The 21261-nt window shown below is 46.6% G+C and overlaps 1 protein-coding gene across 2 annotated transcripts in view; it reads left to right on the top strand.

Annotated features, from left to right (window-relative positions):
- Positions 1-2877: 2877 nt before the first annotated feature.
- Positions 2878-21261, top strand: part of LOC124545154 (acetyl-CoA carboxylase) — a 259301-nt gene continuing 240917 nt past the window's right edge. For both annotated transcript variants that reach the window (XR_006967594.1, XM_047123987.1), the window contains exon 1: positions 2878-2982. The gene's annotated coding sequence lies outside the window, so the exon portion shown is untranslated. The remainder of the gene's footprint in view (positions 2983-21261) is intronic.

Raw genomic sequence — 21261 nt, 5'->3', positions numbered from 1 at the left:
TACGAAGCCACCACCAGCTTGCACAGTACCTTGTTAACAACTTGGGTCCATGGCTTCGCGGGATCTGCGCCATAATCGAACCACACCATCGGCTGAAATTGGGACTCATCCGACCAGGCCACGGTTTTCCAGTCGTCCAGGGTCCAACCGACACGGTCACGAGTCCACGAGAGGCGCTGCAGGGGATGCCGTGCTGTTAGCAAAGGCACTCGCGTCGGTCGTCTCTTGCCATAGCCCATTAAAAGCCAAATTTCGATGCACTGTCCCAAAGGATACGTTCGTCATACGTCCTACATTCATTTCTGCGGTTATCTCTCTCAGAGTTCCTTGTCTGTTAGCTCTGACAACTCTACCTAAACGCCGCTATTCTCGGTCTTTAAGTGTAGGCCATCGGCCACTGCGTTGTCCGTGGGGAGACGTTCTACCTGAAATTTGGTATTCTCCGCACACTCTTGAAACTGAGGACCTCGGAGTATTGAATTCCCGAAAGATTTCCGAAATGAGATGTCCCATGCGTGTAGCTCCAACTACCATTCCGCGTTCGAAGTCTGTTAATTGCGTTAATCACGTCGAAAACCTTTTCACGCGAGTCACCAGAGTACAAATGCACTGCCTATTTATTCCATTTTTTTTTAAACGGAGGTGGAGCCCCTCCACGCCCACACCGGCATTATGGCCAACTCAATAGGTCTACTGCCATCTCTGCATAAGGGCTAGTTTTCACTAATGTGAGGTGTCGCAGGATGTGGGTACTGCGATGTTTGCGTACGTCTGGTTAATGTTAACCATTAATCATCTGGAGATAGATTGGGTCGAAGTCGAACGAAGGGTAGCGGTTTGAAGGGGAGAAGAAGAAAAGGGCCAAGGCAAGTGCCAAGGGAAAGAAAACCTCTGCGATAGTTAGGTCGGGTGGTAAGAGCAGTAGCGGATGTCTTGTTGCCTGCGATAGGTCGTGCAGGGGTAGGCTTTGTTAATAATGGGTATCATGCATGTCGATACCTTTGACGTTGTGCGGTTTTGTTGCTCGGAGGATGCCGCTAGGTGCCGGTGTTGGGCCCTCGTTCAGCGTCAGCGACCTGCAACAGTTAGGTTTATTATCATTTCTGTGTCCGATAGGTCATATATCGGATGCACAGTGTAGGGTGATGTTGGCGGTTTGTTTGTGCGTCGGTGGGCGAGCTCGTCGGTTTTCCTGCTGTGGCCTGTTGGTCGGCTCTAGTAGCAGCTGGTAACTACCAGTCAGTGTTGCTGATATGCAGGGGCTTGCCGACGTTTGTTGCTTGTTAGTGTATGTTAGTTTACCACAGGTGGCTATGCCCTAGCTAGTAGTGTCTTTGGCCGCTTGTGCTTCCACCTATGGTTGTGATCGTAGTTTCCCAGAGTGAGGATGAAAGGATTGTTCGAGTGTCTCGAGTTCCTGTATAGTCGTGTGGCGTGTTTTTTTAATACTTCAAGGCGGTATTCATGGTGAAGATCCACGGTGCGTGTGTAGCGTGGGGCGTTGCTAATGCTTCGTAGCGCTTTGTACTGTATGATCTGCAGGCGGCGCAGTCGTGTAGGAGCTGCGTATCCCCAGACGGGAGCTGCGTACTTCATCAGAGGTCTAATCAGTGTCACGTATATGGACCTCGACACCCTCGTATTCAGTGTGCTTTCCCTGTTGAGCATGGGGTAGAGGTGTTTGAGCCTCCGCGTGCGCTCTGTTGGCAACGTACTCGATGTGAGACACCTAGGTATCTGACTTTCTCTCGGAAACGTATTGGGCGTGTGTGTAGTGTTATCGGTCTACTGTGTTGATGTTTGCGCAGTAGTTCCGGTCTACGCGTGAACAGAACTGCTTTGCACTTGTCGACCTTTACTTTAATACGCTATCGCTCCAGCCAAGGCTCAGCTGTTCTGAGTGCTGTCTGTATTCGTGAATTAATGTTCGACGGTTTCCAATTTTGCGCAAGGATGGCGGTGTCATACGCGTAGATGGCTAACGTCGTGTTTTGTGTTGCTGGGAAGTCGTTAATGTACAGGTTGAACAAGATGGGCCCTAGGATGCTTCCTTGGGGTACTCCAACTTGGATACCATGTTGTGTTCCTCTAATAATTTCCGGGTATGCAGCCGGATCCCGTCGACATTCTGCTACGATATTTCGGCCCAGAGACGTCCGGCCATCATCAGGTGAGTACACAACTACTGAAACTACAAATACCGCGACTGCACCTGGGCTCTTCAGTAGTTGTGTACTCACCTGATGATGGCCGGACGTCTCTGGGCCGAAATATCGTGGCAGAATGTCGACGGGATCCGGCTGCATACCCGGAAATTATTAGAAGAAGAAATACGCCGGGAAAATTTCAGAAGTCACACCATGTTGTGTTGATTGTTTATCCTGCACGTTAGTGTTGAAACATCTGTTCGTGAGATCTGAGTGTATGAGACGTACGAGTCCGTCCGGGAAACCAGCTTCGCTTAGTTTGCGTATGAGTCCGTTGTGCCAGAGGCGGTCGAAAGCCTTTTCGATGTCCAGGAACACGGCCCCTGTGGCTATGTGTACGCCATATTACCGCCATCTGTTCATGTGCGTAACGTTATCCCAAGACTTTTGTAACCTCAGTGGGGGCGTTGTGGTTTACGCCAGCTGCGACGAGTAGCAGATTGAGACAAGACAGTTGCTCCTGCAGAAGGGGGGGAACGGACAGACGTCGGACGTGGCAGTACGCTTAAAAAAAGTTAAAGATGGGTGTTGTTTTGGGTGTTGCAGCAAAGGTGATGTCTGGCGAGAAGCCGAGCTTCACGGTGGGCGATGAGGAGGAGACGGCGCCAGCGGACGACGACGCGCAGACCGACGCCACCGGCGGCGGCGCCACCGGCGAGGAGGCGGACCAGTTCCCGCAGCAGTCGGCCCGCCCAGGCGCGGGGGCGGGCGCGGGGGCGGGGGCGGCCGGCCCCCTGCTGCTGCTGGGGCTCACCGAGCGCCGCAAGAGGCTCAGGTCAGTGCCGGCCCGTCCACAGGCCTGACACGTCGTCACTAGACAGCTGCCTCTTTTCCACTGTTCCGGGGTCTACCGAAGCGTCCGATCCCACCCGTCAGCTTTGACCCGTGACGTAAGGCTATTGTGTGTGACGTCACGACGGCGCGGAATTTAGTTTGTGAGAGTGGCGTGTTTGTCTGAGTCGTTTTGATGCGATCGGTGGTGCTCTCTGGTGGTGTTTTAGGTGATGTTTTTAGTTTAGTTTCCGCGTGTGGCGTCGTGTGTGAATTTTGGTAAACTGCTTTTTTTATGTCTTTAGCAAGTATGGATATGACCGACAGGGTCATCGGTTTTCGGTTGTCGGCCATGATGGGAGACAGCAGCTATGATGGAGGACAGTGCATTGTCTCTAATAAAATTTCTTCAACTATTCGTATTTTTGGATAAAATCGTGAAGTGTTCAGTATGTCGTGAAGAAATGAGGCTTACTTAAAGTTCCGGCGTCTCGGACCAGGGACGGCTGTATGTGGAGATGTCTTAAGGGTAACAGGTCAAGGGAAGTGTTTGAACCCAATGTGTGGCTATGAATGTTGCTATTGGTATCGGGAGATGTTTTTGAGCTATATAGGTCAAGGGAAGTGTTAGGTCCTAATTTATGGGATCGGGAGCTGCTGTTGAGCTATATAGGTCAAGGAAAGTGTCCGATTCCAGATGATATTTTGTTTAGTGGTATTTGGGGATTTTTGTGATGTCTGTTTTTTTCGTCATTTTGCGTCGTTTTGTATGGGGGTGGGTGTCTAAATTTGTTTATATTTAGTTTGTCCCCACCCAAAAACCCCCTATTTCCCGCGCTTGCCCCCTTAGTGTCATTAGGCTTTTTGTGGATCGTGTGTGTGTTTTTTGATGTATTTTCGTCCTCATAATGTCTGCGTAACGATTTAATATGCGCCATATTGGAATTGTGGTTTATGGTCGTTTCCGCCGTATTTGTGACGTCATGAGTCAAAGCAGACTGGCGGGATCGGACGCTTCCGTATTTCCCTGTTCCGACTGGTTTGATGCGGCCCTCCACGATTTTCTCTCCTGCGCCACTCTCTTAGTCTCAGAATACCTTTCTTTCTCTATATACGACTTCCTCAGGCGCCATGGAACCAATTCCCTGATCTCGTAACACGTGTCCTATCATTATGTCTCTTCTTCTTGTGAGTGTCGTCCACACGTTCCTCTCTGTTGTGCGGCACAGTGTTGAGTTCTTAGATTTACTTCGGGAGGGAGCTGCTTGGATGCTATAACACACACAAAATATTAGATCACTTTATTGTAAGTTGCCAACGGCCTTGCCGGAGTGGGGCTTTCGTCAGATCACCGAAGTTGAGCGTTATCCGGTTTGGCTATCACTTTGATGGGTGACCTTCCGGGTGTGACGATCGCTGTTTGCAAGCGGGGTGCAGTCAGTGATTTTGAGTCCATCTGAGGAACTACTTTATAGACAAGATAGCGGGTCCGGTCGCGAAAACTGACAATGGCCGGGAGAGCGCTGTACTGACCACATACCCCTCCCTCCATATCTACATCCAGCGACGCCTATCGATTGAGGATGGCACGGCGGTCAGTCGGTACCGTTGGGTCTTCCGAGTCCTGTTCGGACGGAGTTTTTGTCATAACTTTGAAGCAATCCATTGCCATAGGAAAATTATGTGTACTGTTACTGTCTCTGAACACTAACGTATCACTTGATAACTGTTATGTATGAGGCGGAACTGTGGGCCTCATGGAAAAAGGGTTACCCGGCTGAGTCACGCAATTTGACTCTTAGTCTGATCACGAGGGGTGGCCATTTTTGCACTTGCTGATTACGTAGGCTGGCTTGAGGATCAATGAACTATACTTGACGGGATGTATCTGGAAAATCTTAGGTGATTAGATAGTTAGTGGGCAGGAATACAATTAAATACTTAGCTTTAATTCAGGATCAGCGGTGAACGTCGATTTTGACTTTGTACAATAATATTTAAAAGTGCAGTTCTAGACTGGACTGCGAATACTTCTTTACAATTCTGATTGCTTCACACATATAGATCAATTGTCAATGCATAAACTGTATATGTCGCCTGGCTAGGTCGTAGCTACTGACTTAGCTGAAGGCTTTGCTAACTAGCGTCTCTGCAAATGAGATCTCTGAAGCTATAACGAGTGAACCATTCCTATTAAAGTCGGCTGTACAAGTGGCCAGTGCGCTAGCTTGTCTCGTAAGAGTGGGATCGCTCGGTCTGCTAGCGTCGACAGTGGCGACTCGCGGGTCCGATGTGTACTGACGGACCGCGGCCGATTTGAAGCCTACAGGCTACAACCTAGCAAGCGTGGTGCCTTGCGGTGACACCACAATAACAGTACTAGATAGTAGTCTCTTCTCTCAATGTACAATCGTGGATAACTTTACTGCAGTTCTGTCCTTATTCTCGCACTACTGTGCAGACTCGATGGTGTCGTCTTCGGTGATGACTTCAGACGGGGCTAACCGGCACTCCATTCTGCTCCCTCGGCGACGTATGGAAACTCTTGAAGGCTTGTCTACGCCAACGTTTCTCTTTCGTCGTTGCTTCTGGCATCGACTATGCTTACTCGTGGTTCCGTCGCGAGGTACCAACCTAGCATTGGGACCTTGTTCTTTGGACGGAGCCCGAAACAAGAATAACCAGTAGCTGAAATCGGAAAGCGGTCACGAAACGCCCCTCGCTTTTTGTGTGGTGCGATCTTTGTTTGACCGCTAGATTTACGAAAGCGTTGTTAAGGATTCGATCACAGCTAAATATCTGTGACAATCAACATTATAAATATGACTGGTGCTCGTTTCATTCGCAGCAATTTATGTTGTGCTCTTAGGTTTCTACTTAACTACACCTTCGAAAATCGCGACATATTCCGAATAAACAATGAAGTATTGGTGCCGTGTAAGACTATAAATATGATTGCAGCAATTTAAGCTGTGATCCTAGGTTTCTGCCTATCCGCACCGTCGGAAATCGTCAGCAGTTTCATCTTTCGTTTTTTGATCAGACTGAAGCCACGAAATGGAAGAAACTCGTTGCTGAGAGACCATGATCTTATATGCAAATAACATACAAGAGGTACAACTTTGCTTCCGCCGTTTTTCCCTAACATTTGAGGCTTTAATGAAACATATTGGTTACAAACATATCATTCACAGTATTTTCCATCGCTGGCCATTACTTTCTCCCATCTTTCGGACAGTGTACGAATCTCGCGTCGAAAAAACTGTTCATCTTTTGAAGCGATCCACGAATCGATCCAATTTGTGACTTCTTCATGAGATCGGAAGTGTTGGTCAGCCAGGCCATGCGCTATTGATCTAAACAGGTGATAGTCAGAGGGAGCAATATCTGGAGAATACGGCGGGTGGGGTTGCACTTCTCATTTTAACTTTTCCAAGTACGTTTTAATCTCTTTTGCAACGTGGACTCGAGCGTCGTCGTGCTGCAAAATCACTTTATCGTGCCTCTCGCTGTATTGCGGCCGTGTGTCTTTTAATGCTCTGCTCAGACGCGTTAATTGCGTTCGATAACGAGCACCTGTGATTTTTTCACTTGATTTTAACACCTTATAGTACACGACGCCGAATTGGTCCCACCAAATGCAGAGCATGATCTTGGAGCCGTGAATATTCGGTTTGGCCGTCGACGTGGAAGCATGGTCGGGATATCCACATGATTTTTTGCGTTTAGGGCTATCTTAATGAACACATTTTTCGTCTCCGGTCACAATGCGATGCAGAAATCCCTTCTGTTTTTGCCTCTGAAGCAACTGTTCACAAACACACAAACGTCGTTCAACGTCTCTCTGTTTCAGCTCACACGGGACCCAAGTTCCTTCTTTCTGAATCGTGAACATAGCCTTTAGACGTTTTGAAAAGGCTTGCTGTGTCACTCCCACTAATCGTGCCAATTCCTCTTGAGTTTGCCGCGAGTCTTCACTCAGCAATGTCTCCAGTTCTGCATCTTCGAAAACATTCTCTCTTCCACCACTATGCCGGTCTACGACGTTAAAATGACCGTTCTTGAAGCGTTGAAACCACTCACGACACGTTCGTTCTCTAATAGCGTCCTTACCATATGTACTTGAGAGCATTCGATGAAACTCAGCCATTGTTTTCTTCATATTGAAACAAGACAGTAACACCTCCCGCAAATGACGAGAATTACGCTCGTAAACTGACATTTTCAATCAAGAACAACTTTATGATGCAGACGCAAATTCACGAATGTTTGAATGAGGTCATGTTGACCGAAGTCCAAGCTAACTGCCTGACGTCTGCGATCTGTTTCTTTCGACCGCTACTTACCGTTGTCGCCACCTATCGGCAAACGGCGGAAGCAACGTTGTACACCTTGTAGAATATTGCAGAACATACCTCTCTTACATGAATAAAATAGTCACGGAATGTGTTACAAACGCGGGGATGGACAAAAAAGCATGCTCTGGGACGCGAAATTCCGTCCCTGTGCTCATCAACTGCATGTCTCTAACCACAAGACCACAGCGATCGCTGTCCAGTTTCGCATTTCTTACAGTTCATATTTTACAGCCGAGATGACATTAATTGACATTTGGTTATAACACACCGTACGTAGAGTGATATGTTTGTGATAAATCTTCTTTGAGCCTTTGCCTTGAAACGGCATACTGCCATTACACTCAAATTATACCCAAATACGACGAACCCATTATGACATCACATACTTAGCGAGCAAGGGACGTTACGTGATCCGCATGCCAGATGCACGCCGTGGTTGTTGCGAAGCAATCCTATGGGCTCTCGCTACGCTGAAATTCTATTGGTTATTCTTGTTTCGGGGCGAGCTCTTTTTAACCGTAAGTACTATACCACACTCTCCTCGCCGATTCTGCAGTCAACCTCCCCGTATCTTACCTTACCAGTCTATCTAATTTTCAACATCTTTGTACAGCACCACTTCTCAAAAGCTTAGATTCTCTTCTTTCCCAGTTTTCCCACAGTCCATTATTCATTTCCGTGCTGTGAGGTGCGTCAAAATGTTCTATGTTCAATACTTGGCCAGGAATGGCTTTTATGTCGTCTTTCTTTCGTCCGCATTGTGTTGTTTTGCTTGTAGGATAGCATAATTCCTTCACTTCATTTACTTCATGCTCCTAAATTTTAATATTCAATCTATCGCTAATCTTATTTCGTTTTTCTTCAGTTTACACTCAATCCATAGTGTGTGCTCATTAGATTGTTCATTCCATTAGACGGATTGTGCAATTTGTTATACCGGAGCCAAGGTAGCCCCTGAGACCTGGCATCCCATATTACACCACAGAGGACGAGGTTGTCTATGCCCAAGGCGTACCAAAATGACCATGGTAAACAACGGCTATTTACATACAAGATAATGGAAACAGACATTCCGAGCACTACTTCCTGCAGAGGGAGCTCGAGTCACGGCCTGCAAGAAGTATCACTACGCCAAAACCTGATTGGCTAGACACAGCTATTTAGGGGGTAGAACCAACCCCGAAGTTCAGTTTACGCTGGATGCCGACCTTCTGTACTGCGAACGTTGAATATTACGTCGTCGTCTTTAAATTGGACTGTTACTAGTGGTGTGTGTGTGTGTGTGTGTGTGTGTGTGTGTGTGTGTGTGTGTGTGTGTGTGTGTGTGTGTGTGTGTGTGTGTGAATTAGAAGTCAACTTTTGTTTGCCTCAATTAGAAAACTTTTACTGGCATCGTTACTGTTACCTTTCGTTTGTTGTTCTGTCATCATCCTTGTGAACTTACATCAGTAAAAGTTGCGTTTGTGAAAACTGCGAATTGTCAGTCACAACACAATTCTTCACTTTCACTAGTTGTTCTTTTAGGTTGACGAATCCTATGTTGCCGAACAATCTCCTTTACCTTCGCCTTTTCCCGTTTCGGTATGGGGGTCGGCATTGTTGTATGAGTTCTGGCACAGTTGGTGACAGCTGGTGGTCGGTTGCCCTTCCTAGCATTATATATATTACCGAAAAATAACTTTCGTAGATCACGATTACAGAGTAGCGTCACGAATTGCCCGTAGAAGAATGAAAGACCGGTAGCGGCTGACCTCGAGGTAGATCAGTTTGAGTTACGCAGAAATGTAGGAACACGGGAGGCAATACTGACCTTACGGTTTATCTCAGAAAATAAAGAAAGGCAAGGCCATATTTTAGCACTGTACGGTTGGTCCCGACGGAGGTTCGAGTCCTCCCTCGGGCATGGTTGTGTGTGTTTGTCCTTAGGATAATTTAGCTTAGGTAGTGTGTAAGCTTAGGGACTGATGACCTTAGCAGTTAAGTCCCATAACATTTCACACACAGTTTAACATTTTTAAACATATTTTAGCTTTCGTAAATTTATAGAAAACTTTTGACGATGTTGAAAGGAAAACAGTCTTCGGAAATCTAAAGTAATCACGAATAACATACAGAGAGCGAAAGGTTATTTATAATTTGAACAGAAGCGAGTCTGCAGTTGTAAGACTCAAAGGGGCATAAAAGGTATGCAATAGTTGAGAAGGGAAAGAGACACGGTTATATAGTATATTCCATGTTAGCCAATCTGTACGTTGACGAAACAGTAAAGGAAATCTGGGAATTAAAGTTCAGGGGAAGAAATAAAAATGTTAATGTTTTCTGCTGACATCCTAACACGGCAGAGACGCCAAATAACTTGAAAATGTTCAAATGTGTGTGAAATCTTATGGGACTTAACTGCTAAGGTCATCAGTCCCTAAGCTTACACACTACTTAAGCTAAATTATCCTATGGACGAACACACACACCCATGCCCGAGGGAAGACTCGAACCTTCGCCGGGACCAGCACCAAATGACATAGAATATCAGTTGAAGTAAATGGAAAACAAACAAAGGATGACGGAGTTTGAGATTATTAAATCAGATAAACGTGAAGGAATTATATTAGAAAATTAGACACTAAAAAGTAGTTAAGATATGCTATTTGGGCGGAAAAATTACTGTCGATGGCCTTAGTAAAGAGAATACAAAATCAGATTTGCAAAAGTAAGAAAAGCGTTTATGAGAAAAATTATTTGTTAACACTGAATATAAATTTAACTGTTCGGAGGTCTTTTCTGACAATACACTGAGGTGACAAAAGTCATGGGATACCCTCTACTGTCATGTCCGACCTAGTACAGCAACTCGACGTGGCGTGCACTCAACAAGTCGTTGAGAAATATGGAGCAATACTCCTCTATTAAAAAAAAGAAGAAAAAATAAGCAAACACCGCCCGAACAATAATTGCGAAAATATTGCCGATGCAGGCGTTTGTGCACGAACTGACTTGACGATTATGACCCATAGATGCTCGATGGGATTCATGTCGAGCGATCTGGGTGATCAAATCACTCGCTCGCACTGTCCAGAATGTTCTTCAAACCTGTCGCAAACAACTGTGGCCTGGTGATATGGCTCACTGGCATCCAAAAAAATTCCAGTGTTGTGTGGGAACAAAAGGTTTCCAAGTACCTGAAAGTAACCATTTCCAGTCAGTGATCGGTTCAGTTGGACCAGAGGTCTCAGTCCGTTCCATGTAAACAGAGTCCATCCACTTCTGGAGACACCACCAGCTTACACAGTGCCTTGTTGATAACATGTGTCCACGGCTTCGTGGGTCTGCGCCATACTCGAAAGCTACCATCAGTCCTTACCAACTGAAATCGGGACTCATGTGACCAGGCCACGGTTTTCCTGTCATCACCGTTATGACCACGAGCCCAGGAGAGACCTTGCAGGCGATGTCGTGCTGTCAGCAGAGGCACGCGCGTCGGTCGTCCGCTGCCACAGCCCATTAACGCCAAATTTCGCCGCACTGTCCTAACTGATGCGCACGCCCCACATTGATTTCTGCGGTTATTTCACACAGTGTTGCTTGTCTGTTAGCACTGACAACTCTACGCAAGTGCTGCTGCTCTCGGTCGTTAAGTGAAGGCCGTCGGCCACTGCGTTGTCCTTGGTGAGAAAAGTAATGCCTGAAACTTGGTATTCTCGGTTCTCGGCACACTCGTGAAACCGTGGATCTGGAAATACTGAAATCCCTAACGGTTTCCGAAATGGAAAAATGCTTCTTGTTCCAACGGTCATTCAGCGTTCAAAGTCTGTGAATTGCCGTCGTGTGGCCATAATCACGTCGCAGACTTCTTCACGCGAATCGCCTGAGTGCAAACGACAGTTCGGCAGGAGCACTGCCCTTTTATACTTTGTGTACGCGATACTACCGCCGTCTGTGTGATTTTTTCACCTCAATGTATTTGTCTGGAGTGTAGTCATGGGAAAGCGAAGCGTAGACGCTGAACTGTATAGAGAATATAAGCTACTGAAATATGAAGCTACAGAACAGTGCTGAAGATTATTTGGTGGCTCAAGTAACTAATGAGGAGATAGTGAATCGAATTGGAAAGAAAAAAAAAATGGTACAATTTGACTAAAACGATAGATCGATAGGATATACCCCGAGCCATTTAGGGGGTAATTAGTTTAGTAATGAAGGAAAGTGTGGGGGGTAAGGTTTATAGAGGGAAACCATATGTCGTCTGCAGTAAACAGGTTCAAATGGATGTAGGCTGGAGTAGTTATGCAGATATGAAATGATATGCGCAAGAGAGGTTACGGTGGAGAGCTACATCAAACTAGTCTTCGAACTAACAATTACAAAAGCAACGGAAATTTCCGCTGTACCGGAATTTCCCACTTACCGCAAACATTAGTTCAAAATGGTTCAAATGGCTCTGAGCACTATGGGACTTAACTTCTGAGGTCATCAGTCCCCTAGAACTTAGAACTACTTAAACCTAACTAACCTAAGGACATCACACACATCCATGCCCGAGGCAGGATTCGAACCTGCGACCGTAGCAGTCGCGCGGCTCTGGACTGAGCGCCTAGAACCACTAGACCACCGCGGCCGGCGCAAACATTAGTATCAAGCAATAAGCTATATGAGCACGCCTCCAGACCTGACACTAACTTCCACTTGTAATTTTAGAACACTGCTGACAGAGGCTCTTCAAGGCTCATGTAGGAACATACCCACTGGGGGCACGAGTTTGCAGGAGGACCGTGGCATACTCTGCTCTAAGTTGGCATACTTTGCCCTTAGTGACGTAATCCCCTACCATGAGTATTTGCGAATCATGGATGGAAATTTTGCCAACCGATGTGACTGAAACCCTACGAAGGCTTTCGTAAAATCAGTAAGCGAATCAGTCATCTATTCACTCGCTCAGTGACAATACTGGCACCGAAATGGAAGATTACAGAAGAGTGAAATACTGAACTCGGTCTTCCGCAACTGTTTCTCGGCAGAAGATCCTTACACCACCTCACCTTTCAGTCAAGGTACGAATGCCGAAATGGCAGATACCCAGATTAGTCATCGCGGAACAGAAAAGCAGCCGCAATTGCATAATAGCGGGAAGGCTTCTGAGCAAGATGAAATACTTGCAAGTTGCTACAGAGATTATGCAGAAGCACTTGCTTTCCATCTAGAAGTACGAGGGGTGTTCAGTAAGTACGAGGTGCAGTCAAGTTCTAAGGCCTCCGATTTTTTTCCTAATTAACTACTCACCCGAAATCGATGAAACTGGCGTTACTTCTCGATGTAATCGCCCTGCAGACGTACACATTTTTCACAATGCTGACGCCATGATTCCATGGCAGCGGCGAAGGCTTCTTTAGGAGTCTGTTTTGACCACTGGAAAATCGCTGAGGCAATAGCAGCACGGTTGGTGAATGTGCGGCCACGGAGAGTGTCTTTCATTGTTGGAAAAAGCCAAAAGTCACTAGGAGCCAGGTCAGGTGAGTAGGGAGCATGAGGAATCACTTCAAAGTTGTTATCACGAAGAAACTGTTGCGTAACGTTAGCTCGATGTGCGGGTGCGTTGTCTTGGTGAAACAGCACACGCGCAGCCCTTCCCGGACGTTTTTGTTGCAGTGCAGGAAGGAATTTGTTCTTCAAAACATTTTCGTAGGATGCACCTGTTACCGTAGTGCCCTTTGGAACGCAATGGGTAAGGATTATGCCCTCGCTGTCCCAAAATATGGACACCATCGTTTTTTCAGCACTGGCGGTTACCCGAAATTTTTTTGGTGGCGGTGAATCTGTGTGCTTCCATTGAGCTGACTGGCGCTTTGTTTCTGGATTGAAAAATGGCATCCACGTGTCATCCATTGTCACAACCGACGAAAAGAAAGTCCCATTCGTGCTGTCGTTGCACGTCAACATTGCTTGGCAACATGGCACACGGGCAGCCATGTGGTGGTCCGTCAGCATTCGTGGCACCCACCTGGATGACACTTTTCGCATTTTCAGGTCGTCATGCAGGATTGTGTGCACAGAACCCACAGAAATGCCAACTCTGGAGGCGATCTGGTCAACAGTCATTCGGCGATCCCCCAAAACAATTCTCTCCACTTTCTCGATCATGTCATCAGACCGGCTTGTGCGAGCCCGAGGTTGTTTCGGTTTGTTGTCACATGATGTTCTGCCTTCATTAAACTGTCGCACCCACGAACGCACTTTCGACACATCCATAACTCCATCACCACATGTCTCCTTCAACTGTCAATGAATTTCAATTGGTTTCACACCACGCAAATTCAGAAAACGAATGATTGCACGCTGTTCAAGTAAGGAAAACGTCGCCATTTTAAGTATTTAAAACAGTTCTCATTCTCGCCGCTGGCGGTAAAATTCCATCTCTATGACGTATTGACAATGAACGCAGCCTCATTTTAAAACAATGCGCATGTTTCTATCTCTTTCCAGTCCAGAGAAAAAAAATCGGAGGCCTTAGAACTTGAATGCACCTCGTAATGCAAGACTTTTTTCTCGGCAAATTTCGGTTGGAAAAATGGACAGGTTGTTGTGGAACATCGTGGAATGTTCCCGCTTCGGACCCTATAGTTCCATGAAATTCCGATAGGTGGCGGCGCTATATATGGCCTTGAAATGGATCGTAGGTATGTCCGAGCAGTGCTGTTATCGAGTTTCATTTGGTGGAACACGAGAGCATTGCAGGTTTTGACAGGCGCTTGCAGAATGTCTACGGAGACATGCGAGTGAACTGAAGCACAGTGGGTCGTTGGGCGGGGTCATCATCGCAAGGTCGCGCAAACCCGTCCTACTGAGCGAGGGGCCACAGTGGTTAGCACACTGGACTTACATTCGGATGGACGACGGTCCAGACCCGCGTCCAGCCATACAGATTTAGGTTTTCCTTGATTTGCCTAAATCGCGCCAGACAAATGTTGGATTGTTTTCTTTGAAAGGACACAGCCGATTACCTTCCACATCCTTCTCTAATCCGAGCTTGTGTTCCGTCTCTAATGACCTCGTTGTCAACGGGACGTTCAACACTGATCTCCTCCTGTTCCTCCTCCAAACCTGTCAGATCTTCAAATGGTTCAAAATAACTCTAAGCACTATGGGACTTACCATCTGAGGTCATCAGTCCCCTAGACTTAGAGCTACTTAAACCTAACTAACCTAAGGACATCACACACATCATTGCCCGAGGCAGGATTCGAACCTGCGACCGTAGCAACAGTGCGGTTCAGGACTAAAGCGCCTAAAACCGCTCGGCCACAGCGGCCGGCTTGTCCGACCTTCCGCGTGCCTGCACGCTGGCCGCACACGGCTGTGACTACTGAAATATTGTAACGAGTGGAGAGTCTCATTCGAGGTGATCGGCGGATCTCAATCAACCATCTTGCTGCACAACTGGACGTCACTGTTGTTAGTGCTGACACATTCGACCACCAGCTGGGGTACTCAAAGGTGTGTGCCCGTTGGATTTCTCACCGCCCAACAGAAGACCACAAAGAGCAACGAAGGACCATCTGTTTGGCCCAATGAAGGATGCACTCCAGGGGAACCAGAACGTGGATGATGGGGAGGTTACTGATGCAGCAAGATGTTGCCTCCAACATCGACCACTCGAATCACCACTAGCTACATGCGGACATGCAGGGCCTCCCGGTAAGGCGGCGTAAGGCCTTCGCATCGAACCGAGATTATGCTGAAAAATAGCGTTTTGTAGCGAAAAGAGTGTTGCATAATATTATGTATTAAAATCCTAAATAAAACCAACCTCCTTTCAGAAAAAAGTGTCCCCTTCTTTCTGGAACGCCCTCGTAGTCTAACGTACACTACTGGACATTAAAATCGCTACACCAAGAACAAATGGCAGATGATAAACGGGTATTCATTGGACAAATATACTAGAACTGACATGTGATTATATTTTCACGCAATTTGGGTGCATAGATTCTGAGAAACCAGTACCCAGAACAACCACCTCTGGTCCTAATAACAGCCTTGATACGCCTGGGCATTGAGTCAAACAGAGCTTGGATGGCGTGTACAGGTACAGCTGCCCATGCAGCTTCAACACGATACCACAGTTCATCAAGAGTAGTGACTGGCGTATTGTGACGAGCCAGTTGCTCGGCCACCATTGACCAGACGTTTTAAATTGGTGATAGATCTGGAGAATGTGCAGGCAAGGGCAGGAGTCGAACATTTTCTGTATCTAGAAAGGCCCGTACAGGACATGCAATATGCTGTCGTGCATTATCCTGCTGAAATGTAGGGTTTAGCAGGGATCGAATGAAGGGTGGAGGCACGGGTCGTAACACATCTGAAATGTAACGTCCACTGTTCAAAGTGCCGTCAGTGCGAACAAGAGGTGAACGAGACGTGTAACAAATGGCACCCCATACCATCACGCCGGGTGATACGCCAGTATGGCGATGACGAATACACGCTTTCAATGTGCGTTCACCGCGATGTCGCCAAACACGGATGCGACCATCGTGATGCTGTAAACAGTACCTGAATTCATCCGAAAAAATTACGTTTTGCCATTCGTGTACCCAGGTTCATCGTTGAGTACACCATCGCGGGCGCTCCTGTCTGTGATGCAGCGTCAAGGGTAACCGCAGCCATGGTCTCCGAGCTGATAGTCCATGCTGATGCAAACGTCGTCGAACTGTTCGTGCAGATGGTTGTCGTCTTGCAAACTTTTCCCTCTGTTGAATCAGGGATCGAGACGTGGCTGCACGATCCGTTACAGCCATGCGGATTAAATGCCTGTCATCTCGACTGCTAGTAATACGAGGCCGTTGGGATCCAGCACGGCGTTCCGTATTACCCTCCTGAACCCACCCATTCCTTATTCTGCTAACAGTCATTGGATCTCGCCCAACGCGAGCAGCAGTGTCGCGATACGATGAACCGCAATCGCGATAGGCTACAATCCGACCTTTATCAAAGTCGGAAACGTGATGGTACGGATTTCTCCTCCTTACACGAGGCATCACAACAACGTTTCACCAGGCAACGTTGGTCAACTGCTGTTTGTGTATGAGAAATCGGTTGGAAACTTTCCTCATGCCAGCCCGTTATAGGTGTCGCCACCGGCGCCAACCTTGTGTGAATGCTCTGAAAAGCTTATCATTTGCATATCACAGCATCTTCTTCCTGTCGGTTAAATTTCGCTTGTGTATCACGTCATCTTCGGGGTGTAGCAATTTTAATGGCCAATAGTGTAGATCGCTGGAACATCGAAGGGTACCTAAGCACTGGAAAACAGCGCAGGTCATTTCCGCCTTCAGCAAGTGTCGTTGGATAGATGCACGTAATTGTAGTCCTATATCGCTAACATCAATCTGTTTTAGAACTATGGAACATGTTGTGTGCTCATGTATTATGACGTTTTTGAAGAACGAAAATCTCCTCTGTAAAAATCAACGTGTATTCCGCAGACAGAGGCGTCTGGAACACTTAGCTCGCTCTGTTCGTCCATGAGACCCAGAGCTTCGTTGACATCGGCGTTCAGGCTGACGCCGTTATCTTTGCCATCGGGAAGGCATTTGATAAAGTTCTGCACTGTCGTTTAGTCAACTAAATACGAGCTTGCAGAGTATCGGACCAGATTTGTGACTGGATCCAGGAGGTTTTCCTTGCAGGTCGAACTCAATACGTCGCTTTTAAAAGAACAAAATCGTCAGATGTAGTGGTAATTTCAAAAGTACCCTAAGAAAGCGTGATAAGGCTCTTACTGTTTACAATATGTTCACTTATCAACCCGAACATTGTGATCACCGACCTACTATCGATATAAACCCATCCAGGCGACAGCAGCGTCGCCTGGCGAGGAATGACTGCTAGTTAGACACACGCACGGTCCAGGTAGTATCGGTGAGCGTGATATCCGTGGGTAGAACGGGGAAGGCGCGGGATTTATCTGAGTTTGACCGCCGGCCGGAGTGGCCGAGCGGTTCTAGGCGCTACAGTCTGGAGCCGCGCGACTGGTACGGTCGCAGGTTCGAATCCTGCCTCGGGCATGGATGTGTGTGATGTCCTTAGGTTAGTTAGGTTTAAGGAATTCTAAGTTCTTGAGGACTGATGACCTCAGAAGTTAAGTCCCATAGTACTCAGAGCCATTTTTTGAGTTTGACCGAGGACAGATTTGTGATGACCCAGAAGCTCGGCACAAGCATTTCTGAAACTGCACGAGTCGTCGGGTGTTCGAGGAGTGCTGTCGTGAGTGTCCCCAACACGTTGAAAGCTGAGGTCGAATCACGTCTAGGCGTCGTGGGGCTTAGCGGCCACCCCTCATTACAGATGTCCGACGTTGTAGGTTGGCAGACTGGTGAAACAGGAGAGGCGGCGAGCTGTGGCGGAACTAACATCGCACATTAAAGCTGGGCGGAGTACAAGTGTGTCAGAACACACAGTGCACTGAACGCTGCTAACGACGGGCCTCTGCAGCCAACGACCCATGCGTGTGCCAACTTTAACACCAAGACATAGCAACTACGACGTTGGCACAGAGGCAGAGCGTTGCATGGTCTCGTAAGTCCCGCTACCTTCTTCACCATGCCGATGGGAGGGTGAAAATCTTTCGTCTTTCAGGGTTACAGCTCTTTGACACCTGTACTGCGGGACGGAGACAAGTTGGCGGCGGCTACATTATGCTCTGGGGAACATTCTCGTGGGCATCCATGTGTCCAGTGGAGCTGCGACAAGGCACCGTGACGGGCAAGGAGTGCCGTACATTGGTTGCAGACCAAGTACATCCCTTTATGACGATCGTATTTCCCGACAGCAGTGGCATTTTTCAACAGGATAACGCGCCATGTTACAAGGCCACGAGTGTGATAGAGTGCTTCGAGGAAGACAGTGGCGAGTTCCAGCTGATGTGCCGGCCGCACAACTCGCCAGATGTGAACCCGATCGAACACATCTGGGATGTGACTGAGCTTGGTGCCAGCGCTCAGCACCCCACTCCTCTGAACTTAGTGGCAACGCCGGAAGACTGTATCGAAGAGTGGGACGACCTGCAAAGGATCAGTGGTTGGTGCAGCAACTAGTAGTTGACACTGAACGTAAGTAATTGCGCACAAATAGGCACACTGTTGCTGACAAATCGCTGTTAACTACCGTAAAACATGTAGGAGTAACCACCTGGTACGTGGTATGACCACACAAAACAAATAGTAGGAAAGGCAGACGCAAGACAGATTTATACGACGAATATTAAGGAAATGTAATTCATCCACTTTTTCGACCGATTCTCGAAGATTGCTCGTCAGTCTCGAACCTTCAGCGGGTTATATAAATAGGAGAGAGAGAGAAGATCCGACAAAGAGTGGCGCGTTTCGTCGCGGAATCGATTAGTCGGGGTAAGAGCGTTACGGAAATGGCAGGCTACAAGAGCGGCGTTGTGCATCGTGGAGAGATTTACTATTATAATTCCGAGAAAGTTCATTCCGGAAAGAGTCGGGCGACATATTACATCCTCCAACATACGTCTCGCAAAATTATCACAACGAGAAAATCGGAGAAATTAGAGGTAGTACCGATAATAATCATTCCTCCCTCCAGCCATCGCGAATGGAACAGGGAAGGGGAGGATTCTTTTTTATTTATTGGCTTTCGGTATGTGCCCATACAGCCATTTCAACAGTAGAATGCCATTTCTGACGATACGAACGTGAGGACAACACCCTGTCACAGAGCGGAGAAAATCTCTGAGCCGACCGGGAATCGAACCCGGACACCTTTCGGTTAGCAGTCGGCCGCGCTGAGAGCGCGGGTACCGAGGCGGACGGGAGGGGAGGATCAGATGTGGCACCACAAGTAGCCTCCGTCACACACCGTAACGCGGCTTGTGGAGTATAGATGTAGATGAAACATCAATGAAGATGGAGGATTAAGTCGACTACTCGCGGGAAGCTGGAATTCCAGATTCAAGTTTCATTCTGGCATAAATTTCCTTTCATCGCAACATATTCATTATATAGGATGTTCAGCATTCCTGACAGGTTGTTGCCGATACAACTTCACTGAACGTAAGCCAAATCACATTGTATTTTTCTTTATAAGAAAGGAATTTTTGCGAGCTCCATTGCAGATATATATTTTTTATTTACCTGAAATATGTTTCTTCACTGCTTTAAAATGCGTCGTAATTGAACATTCTGAAATGACACGATTTTTGGTGGTACAAGCTTTAAATTACATATGTAAAATAGTTCACATTTAGATTTTTGGCTAAAATGCAAATATGATGACAATTAATTTTACATGCCTAACCAATATGTTTTTATGTGGCTACAGTTTGAAAGACGCATTTCCACTGTGCTTTCGTGCACTTAAGTATTCTCTGTGAAATGGCTGGATTCCCTTTTCACGTTCAAAAGTTGTTCTGCGCACACGCTTTTGATGGTGATCTAGTCTCTAATTGAGATGTTTACGGCGATAACAATTGTATCTTTGAAAGCAGATCAGTTTGTTTGCCCGATGTTAGCCGTTATATTTTTGTGTGCAAGTTTCGTAAAAGTCGATTATTGAGCACTGAAAAGACAATTTTATTTAAAATATGGCCATTTTCAAACTGACTTTAGGGAAGTATTTGGGGATTCTACATGAGTACTCACTAGCTTACTAGCTATCGAATTTGAACATGGTCGTAGATTTACCACGTACCGATCACCTGTTTGGAATTTATTATAAGAAAATGCTTGATAAAATTGATGCGGCATTTTCTCTAATTAGGCTGTTATTTGTTTAATCTTTCTTTCTTTTCACATCCGGTTTCGGTTTATGAAATCATTTTATAATGATTATCTGCGTGAAAAAGCACACTCTGTTCACATGTTCAAATGTGGGTGAAATCTTATGGGACTTAACTGCTAAGGTCACCAGTCCCTAAGCTTACACACTACTTAACCTAAATTATCCTAAGGACAAACATACACACCCATGCCCGAAGGAGGACTCGAACCTCCGCCGGGATTAGCCACACAGTCCGTGACTGCAGCGACCGAGACCGCTCGGCTAATCCCGCGCGGCCAGCACACTATGTTATCAGTAAGAAATGATAACACAATGTGATAAAAGGAAGATTAAATAACTAACAACCTAAATAGAAAAAAATGTCCCATTCATTTAATAAATATTTGGCTGTGATACTCTACCTGCAGAAGGTGGTTGACAAAAATTGCAGTGTCGCGTAAAAACATTTTCGCTTTATGATAGTAGACTTTTCATATGGACAGGTATGTAATATACTGGATAAAGTTCTGCATTTTAAGAAGTTTTAAAAATTATACTTTAGAAAGTTGAAACATAACTCGTGGGATGTCTAACGTCATTATATGACGGAACAAATCGCCTATGCAACATTACACACCATAAACAAAGCTGCAGTAAGAAAGTGAAAATGAAACTAAACTGAAACAAGTAAAAACCGTCATATTGGCGAGAAAAGTGATAGCGACTGTTTTGGGGTTCAAATATTTAGCGTGGTAGGTACAGTCAATGGATCGACTGGCTTGCGAGTCAAGTGAGAAACGAGCGAGATTAACGCGCAGATGAATAATCCTGCGCCTGAACAACGCTCGTTCTCATTTAGTGGCCTCGTTGTGGCGACAAAGTCCGCGAAATGGTTCTCCATCTATCCATCCAGCCCTCCATCCAGACTCATCCTTCTCCCACATTGTGCACCGTGCAACATTTTTTCTGTTTCCTAACCTCTAAACATGTTTTACATGGAATAAATACGCGCCGAATAGAGAGATTGTACAAGATGTTTAAAAGAAAATTGGGAAGACATTCTCACAGGAAGTAATATTGGTCAAACTAGAAGAAACGTCCGCAGCTCGTGGTCGTTGCGGTAGCGTTCTCGCTTCCCACGCCCGGGTTCCCGC

Source organism: Schistocerca americana, chromosome 8 (genome assembly GCF_021461395.2).
Source record: "Schistocerca americana isolate TAMUIC-IGC-003095 chromosome 8, iqSchAmer2.1, whole genome shotgun sequence".
NCBI classification, from domain to species: domain Eukaryota; kingdom Metazoa; phylum Arthropoda; class Insecta; order Orthoptera; family Acrididae; genus Schistocerca; species Schistocerca americana.
Note: the sequence above shows the minus strand (reverse complement) of the source record. Positions and strands in the feature narration are given on the sequence as shown.